A 7,824-nucleotide genomic window follows, 5' to 3' on the forward strand; every position below is an offset into this window, starting at 1 on the left:
GAATTATTTACCATAATGCACTTCCACATCCACCCTGCTTGGCAGTGGCCGCCTCTCAATTAGGCATTTCTGGCAGAGGGGTCAGTAATAACAGGTCACTTAAAAAGTAAATAAAAGTGACACTGGGAGATATGCTGGAGCATTTATTTATAGGGTTATATTACTGTAAAAATGTGTTTATGAAGACCAATTCCTGCCATGGATACTTGCAATGCAAAAAATATGTTCAGCAAAACACATATTTAAACAAATTCACCAGGAGCAGAAGGGGTGGGTTTGGTTGCTCAGAACACAGTGACACAGAGCCTCGCTGGGGTCTGACAGGCATGGGGGTCTCCTGTCCCCATCCACCCATCCTCCTGCTGCTCTCCCTCTCTTGGCATTGGGGTCAGGAGCTGCAGCAGCCTGAGGGGTGCTTCGGGGCTTGGGACAGCACAGTCCCCAGCACACTAGCAGGGCATGGATCTACACAGGCAGGAGAAGCCAGACAGAAGTTCCTCATATGAAAAATGCTATGGCAAAAAAAGAACTTTGGTGACAAAGAAACTTCTCAAAGACTGGGGTCGGATTTTGCCAATTTATTTGGCTTTGAAAAGGACAGTATTTTAAGCAGAACTTTTGGACCTTTTCTATTTGACACCACTTGGTGTTCTTAAAAATGCAAATTCAGTAAAGAAACTGCATTCTTTATTTTGGCCCAAATTAAGTACCTTCACCACAGCTTAGCCTTTTTTCATGTCTTCCAGTGCTTTTTTTCTTTGCTGAAGTTCTTTTTAAAAGTTGTTTAATGTCAAGCCAATATTTCTGGGCTCTTTGAGCTCCAAGAAAACAGAAAAATCAGCTTTTTACACCATGCCCCTGAGGGATCTCCCAGCTGGCAGCTTTTCCTCTCTGTAAGGCAGCCTCCATCCCGAGGCTCTCAGCTGGCACAGCTCTCCAGTGCTGTACCCACCATGGAACTGCTCCAGCTCTGGTCCCCTCCCTCTGCCCAATGTCAACCGGCAGGTCCAGCTCCCAGGGACCTCAAGGACCCTCCTGCCGTGTCCCCCAACCCGGCAGGGATCCCACCGATGTCTGCAATAGTCACAAATTCATTTGCCATGAGTGGGATTAACATGCCCTAAAAATAAAGCTGCTGACCAACAAAGTGGCTCATTCACAGGTGCTGGGACCATCCGCAGAGCAAAGGGATGAAGTAGGAGCTGGACAGGGCTCCTTGTGGCCAGCATAATCTTGTCCCTCTGTCCCTGGGAGATGTGGCCAACTCAGCCTCACTTCTTCCTTTGCCTTTGCAAAAGAAGGCTCTGGATTAAAAATTCCATGGAGAGGGGCAGTGTCAGCATCGGGTGCCGAGACGTCTGTCCCCCCCTGCAGAGCAGGGCAGGGGTCACCCCGAGCTGTGGGTTGGGATTGGGGTCCCCAGAATGTGGCAGCAGTGCCTGCCCTGGGATAAGGGGCCATTTCTCTCTGAACAGTTCTCAGCCCTGCATGGGAGGTGACAGTAACAAGCTATTAATGAGAATTTGTTTGAGTGCCACTGTGTGGCAAGATCGTACATTAAGGGCTGTTTCATTTATTGTCATTTTATCCATAACAAGATGCTGATTTTCCCCCCGGGATAAAGAAATTGGTCTGTAAGAACCATAAATCCTCACTGTGGTGCGAGGCTGGAGCAAGGTGCTGGATTAACAGGGTAATGACAGAGATGTGAAAGCTCATGAATTGTGTGGCTGCAGGCAGAGCTGGGTGGCTGTGCTGGGGCAGCCCACGGTGACACTCATGCTGGAGTGTTTCTGAACCTAACAGGGGTTATTTCAGATGTCCTCACCTCCTGGCATGCCCTCAGTACCTTGCATTTTCTGCGCACAGAAAATGATTTTTTAAAGGCAAACCTGTCAAACCAGAACAGCCCAGGATCTTCCCTGACCTCTATCCCCATCAGGGTGTCACAGACAGATGCTGCCTAGCCTGCCCACGCCTGAGCAGTTCAGGGTCGGCCATCGGGGAGGGAGGGAGGATTGATGGTGTCTGCTCCCTTTGCCCGGAGCATAAAACAAAAACATACCTTGGAAATTTATAGGGTCTATCAAGCTGAAATGCTTCTTTTGCCACATGATTCCTGCCATTCCCAGGACTGTCAGCCAAGGACTTTCAATCTGTGGACAGGTATGACTTTGGAACAACAACTGCCTGGAAATAAAAACTAGAAGTAAAATTTTCCCATTCAAATTTCCTGTTTAAAAAATAAAAACAGAGCACTAGAGCTCCCTAATATCATCCTAGTGCTGACCCTCTCCATCCTGCTGCAGAGGTACCAGACAGAGCTGGTGCTGCTTTGTGTCTGTCCTGAGCAGGACGAGGGCTGCAGGGATCCGTCCGACGAAGGAGAAACCAGGGGACTGCAGGATGACACCGCCTGCTGCCACCCCTCCGGAGCACCAGCCACCTGCCAGGTGTCTGCTGGGGAATTTGCCCCCTCCCGGGGTCCCTCCTCATGGCGCTCTCCTGCTCACAAAGGAGCAGAGGATTCCGTGCCTAGGAACCCTCTGCAGCCCAGCTCCTTCTGCAGCCTGGCATCCAGAAGGGCTCACAGCTTGTTTTTTTTTCCCCTTGCATAATTCAGCAGACATAATTTTAAATATTGCTATTTTTCTCACTCAGATTTGAGAAATATTAACTGGCCAAACTCTGCTGTGGCTGTCGCCATCCTTTTAGCAGTGTGATTGCCATTGGGGGATTTATAGCCCTTCCCGCACATGGGTTATTTGAGTTTTGCTTTGCTGCAGGGCCAGGGCAACAATAAATTTCTTTCTCCTCTGGAACATGCTCTAACCTCTCATTTTCTAATAAAGCGTTAAACCTTGGAGCAACCCGCCTTGGCCCCGGTGCTTGAGAGGCGTTTCAGCTGAGCCGAGGAGCCACTTGCCGCCGGCTGGAGGGCACTGCAGGGGCCAGCGCAGCCCCTCCATCTGCCACTCCGGTGAATTCCGGATTCCCTTTCCCAGGAGCCCCCTTCCCAGGCAGGGGCAGCTCCTCTCCCCAGCAGAACAGCAGCCCGGGGGGTGTTGGGGATACTGTGGGGTGTTTTTGGCAGAAGCACAGCAGGGTCAGCCTGCCCTGCACATTTGGGGGATGGGGGGGGGGGGGTGTCTGCTCCTCGGGCAAGGACAGCAAGGACAGGCTGAGCAAAGCTACTGGGCAGGAGGCACCGCCACCTGTGAGCTGGGCGGCTGCTGGAAGGCATCAGGGGGAGACGCAGGAAGTGCCCCCAACCCACTCAGTGAGACCTGACCAGGACGGGGTGAGGAGGGGGTGGCAGAGCTTCCCTGGCTCTCTGCAGGGGAGGGAGAAGATGGATGGGTGGAGGAAGGTTGGTGGAGGGAGGGTGTACCTGCTGCTGGTCTCATCAAGGGCGTCAGCTGAGCTGCTGGGTGAATTACGGCGAGGTTCTGCAGTGTGGTAATATGATTTTTTCAATATATTCTGTTTGGATTGGCAGGTTGGTCTCAGTCTTTCTCAACTGACTGATAAAGCACTAGACAGGGGATTAGTCCTCTTGGAAGCCAAAGAAAGAGGTAATTTGGGTTGTTTATAGCCTGCAGGGGTAGAACCAAAATGTACAATGTTGAGAGAGTCAAACTTTTACAGCATACGGCACAGCTATAACTCAGAGCAAGTATCAAACATAACAGTTCTGTGGAACGCATTCCTGTGACAAAAGGCTGGAAAAGCAGAAAAAAATGAGAGGAATTAATCTGTTCTTGGGACAAATGTTGTAATGAAGACAGGAAATGCCAAGAAAATTAACCCCTGCCTGGACTGGTTTTAGCATCAGAGTCTTTGGCCCACAGGTCTCCCCTCTGCACCTCGGGCAGTGTCAGAAATGACCCAGACACCTGAGACACTGCTGCTGGTTGGACCTGGGGCAGCCCAAATTTGACCTTGGCTTTTCAGCATTAAGAGTAACAGCTTTGCCTCAACTGGGTTTTGCTGGATTTTCATAGCTATTAAATCTAATTGCTGAGATAGTTATAAAATTATAATTTTAACCATGCAATTCAGATGGGGTAACCGGTCATCTATTTCTGTGATTATCCTTGATTATTAAATGAACAGCTGCCTCCAAATACGTTTGCAACAAACTAATTCAATGAGTGCATGTGCCTGAATATTCATGCCCCAGAGTTGCAGCACAGACTTGTAAGACTTTTTTTTCACTGTGACTTTAAAAGTTAATTTATCCTGGCAATTTAAATAAACACACTTCCATCAGGTCTGCTTAGTGCCCCAGACTTTAGCAGCAGGTTGGGCAACAGCCGGAGGTATCCCAGCCCCTGCTGCAGCGTGTGCTGGGTTCAGGCACACGTCAGCATCTGTGTCAGTTCCAGACTTCTCCTGCACCTTGTCTGTGGCTCTGACACCCCTTCTCCACACAGCGCTAAGTAGCCAGGAAATGGGGCAGGCTGGTGGGCACAACAAGCCAGCAGCTCCCCCAGCCCAAGAACAGCCAGCAGACAGCTCTGAAGCTGTTGTTCCATCAAGAATTTCTTGCAAGAACATTACCTGTATTTCTGATACTTCACTTTCTGCATCCTCTTCAGAGTAAGCCGCATTTCCACTGACCAGTAGAATCTTTTAATAACATTCATGGCACAACACATAATTATTAATTTTTTTTAAATGAAAAGTATTTCCCTGAGTAGATATTTAGCCCAAGAATAGTTATTTCACCTGATGCTGCTCAAAATATGGTTCACAAGGGTTTACCCCCCCCCCGCTTACCCAGCCTCCGAGGCCACGTGCAGCCTCTGGAGCCTGAAGGAAACGTCGGGAATATGCTGAGATTTGCATACTTATTGGATAAAAACTGCTGGTGCTGGGAAGAGGCTCCTCCCTAGGTACACTTCCGAAGTGCCATGAGGCAGGTGCTGGCAGCCCTGCCAGGCTGTGGTGGAATTCCCCTCTGGATTCCTGGCAGTACTTGGGGGAATGAGCCAGCACCAGAACAGGTAGCAGAGCCCAGCTCGGGGCAAGAACTGTGCATTCTCTGGATGTGCTCTGCTCGTCATCCTCATAGGCACCTCCATGGGCAAGCAATCACTATTAAAAAAACAAACAAAAAAGCTTTTATTAAAGTCCCAAGAAAAAAAGGAGAGAAAAATCTGTTAAAGCATTTGAAATGTAAAGTAGGGCTTTCATTTTAACAGCCTGGTTCTTTTTGTCTCTTTCTGCATAGAGGTTTCACAAGAATGCACACAATTTGACAGACTTTCAGATGATATTAAAGAAGGAAACATCTGATTGTGGAGGGAAAAGGAGGTTTAATTGAGACAGGCCAGAGCTGTTGGACTCTGACCAGCTTGCCTTGCAGGACCAGCCAGACAAATGCTGATGGAAAGGGAAGACCACAAGGGCCCCACTGCTGCACAGCAGCTGCAGCCTTGGCTGGAGAGAGATGAGCCCATGGCACATCCCCTGTCTGTCTACCAGGCCAACACTGGCCACCAGCTGCTGCTTGCCACTGGCCCTGTGCCCACAGGCCTCCAGTATGGTGTCCAGGCTGGCTGGGACTGCGGAGGAATGGAGATAGAGGGGACAGGCTGTGTGTCCCCTCCCGGTGCAGGTGGTGGCACAGGGCAGTGAGTGCTGTGAGTGCCTCCTCCCTCCCCTCCCAGCTTGTCCTGGGCTCCTGTGTCCCCTCCTGCTCCCCAGGCAAACCTGGGGCTGCTCTCTCCCCGTGGTCCCTGGGCCAGCAGAGCCCCCACCACTGCCATAGCCCCTGGTTCTGTGGATCCAGCCTGGTCAGGCAGGAGCAGGACCCCAGCCCTGGGACAGCTCTCCCAGAGCCAGCAGGACAGAAAGAGGCACCAAGAAATGCTCCTGCTGTTCTAACAAGAAGCGATAGATTAAAAAGCTAGTTAAAAATTCATCCAAGAGAGGCAGAGTTTCCCAAGCATATCAGAGTTAATATTTATAAAGGGGATTGTTGCTCAGTCTCAATTATCCTAAAAGCTTGATACAATTGATGCATTGGAAAAACCACTAACACAGGCATGTCAAGGGAAAACCATTCCCTGTGACCGCTAACAAAATGCAATCAGATCTGCAACATGTGGAGCCAATTGATTTTCAACAAGTTATACAATGTAAACAAATGATTGATTTTCGGGCTCTTTTTATTTCTGAGCAAGCAGACAGAAATCTCTCCAGCTACTCTGTGCAGGTAGGGCTGGAGGTAAACAAGGGCTGCAGCCAGGCAGCCTGAGTCCTTTCATTAACCTGCAAACAGCAGGAGCTTTTGGGTTTTTTTTTTCCCCCAGTCCCTTAAGCAGCAACTAAACAATCAACAGTTCCTCAAGTAAGCAACCTCCTGATCACGTGAAATCTTTCTGTTGCCAGCGGTCATGTCAGACCAGCTTCTGCCTTCAATAAGAATCAGAAATTTTTTATTGCTTTTACATTCTGCCTCCTCTGATGTTTCCAACCTTCCTCTGACTTACCCGAGACAGATGAGACAGGAATATCTCCAAGAGCTTTATCAGTTCTCCTGTCAGTAGCAGCTGCTAAGTCAACAGAGCGGTGGTGTGTGTCTGACCGGGGTGTGGAGGTTGCTCCAATCCTTCTCTGCTCCCAGTGAAACCAATAAGCCACACTCAGCTGCATCCCAAGCCATGCCCCTGCTTGTGTCAAATTAAACTCTGTCTCACCACCAGTAGACACCAAGATGTGCATCCCTGCACCCCAGGTGGGGTATGGTGAGAGGGCACCAGAGACTGTGGGATTGTTTGAAAGCTACCAGCACATCCTCCCCAGAAGCAACCCTCCTGCTTCCAGGGGACTCTCAGGGTGGGCACTCATGGAGCCCCCTCTGTGAGGGGGGAACCCTTCCTGCTGGTGGGTTGTGGTGCCCGTGGCTGCTGGGCATGGAGCCCACTCCTGGTGCCAGCCTCTGACACAAGTCCCTGTGAGTGGGCACAAATTCATCCTGGAACACAAACAACGGGGGAGGCAGCGCAGCCGTCATCACTTGCGTGGGTGCAGAGAGATTCCTGCACAGGAAAGGACTTCAACAGGACCAGGAGTATTTCTGTTTAAAATCAAAATAGTCTTTTAAAAGCAGATTAGAACTAGTTATGAAAGCAACCATGAATGTCTGTGATCTCTCAGTAAAGACTTTGCCAGATCTTTTGGAAATTGCCCTGTTCCCATTACAATATCAGCATAATTCTCTCTCTTTATGTATTTATGTCACAATGTATTTATATTCCAAATACTTTTAACAGAGTTCAGCAGTGAATTGCAGGCTGTTTTTTCTGCTTATGTATTAATTGTATGTGTGTGTCCAGTGCTAAGCCTTATTGCCATGTAATTTGTACAACATAATTAACCATGTAGAGGCCATAATACATTGCATTTGGAAGAGTTACATCCAGTTAATCTAATTGACTAATAACATGTTTTCATTTAGCAGCACGTACTGTATTTCCAGTGATTGAATTAATGTCATGTTAACGGCTGCTTTTTGCAACAACATTTGGCATAAATTGCATTAAAAATTGATGTTCGTACAAATGTATTTTGAATACAGCTCAGCATGTGGTCTGGGAAAACTCTCCTATAGTTTATTAAATCAGCTCAGTTTTCAAGTGTGCTCAGAGGAGCCCGGTAGGGCCCTGCACTGGCAGCGGGGGGGGTGGGATGCTGCAGACCACCGCCCCTCTCGAGTTCCCGGCTGCTGGACAGACACGTCCACCCCTGCCTTACAGAGCCCGGGATCCTGAAACAGGTTTTAAAAGGCATCTGTGTTGATGGAAGGACGATGTC

General features: G+C 49.1%; 2 long non-coding RNA genes across 2 annotated transcripts; both read right to left on the minus strand.

Moving 5' to 3' along the window:
* Window positions 1-970: 970 nt before the first annotated feature.
* On the minus strand, window positions 971-3,587 carry LOC115599162. The gene is made up of 3 exons (XR_003988179.1): window positions 3,392-3,587; window positions 2,066-2,190; window positions 971-1,304 (listed from the first exon to the last, which is right to left on the minus strand). It is a non-coding gene; the product is annotated as an uncharacterized LOC115599162 (long non-coding RNA).
* A 976-nt stretch (window positions 3,588-4,563) lies between these two features.
* On the minus strand, window positions 4,564-6,760 carry LOC115599163. Its single transcript, XR_003988180.1, has 3 exons — window positions 6,501-6,760; window positions 4,783-5,100; window positions 4,564-4,632 (listed from the first exon to the last, which is right to left on the minus strand). It is a non-coding gene; the product is annotated as an uncharacterized LOC115599163 (long non-coding RNA).
* Window positions 6,761-7,824: the final 1,064 nt, after the last annotated feature.

Source organism: Calypte anna, chromosome 14, assembly GCF_003957555.1.
Source record: "Calypte anna isolate BGI_N300 chromosome 14, bCalAnn1_v1.p, whole genome shotgun sequence".
NCBI classification, from domain to species: domain Eukaryota; kingdom Metazoa; phylum Chordata; class Aves; order Apodiformes; family Trochilidae; genus Calypte; species Calypte anna.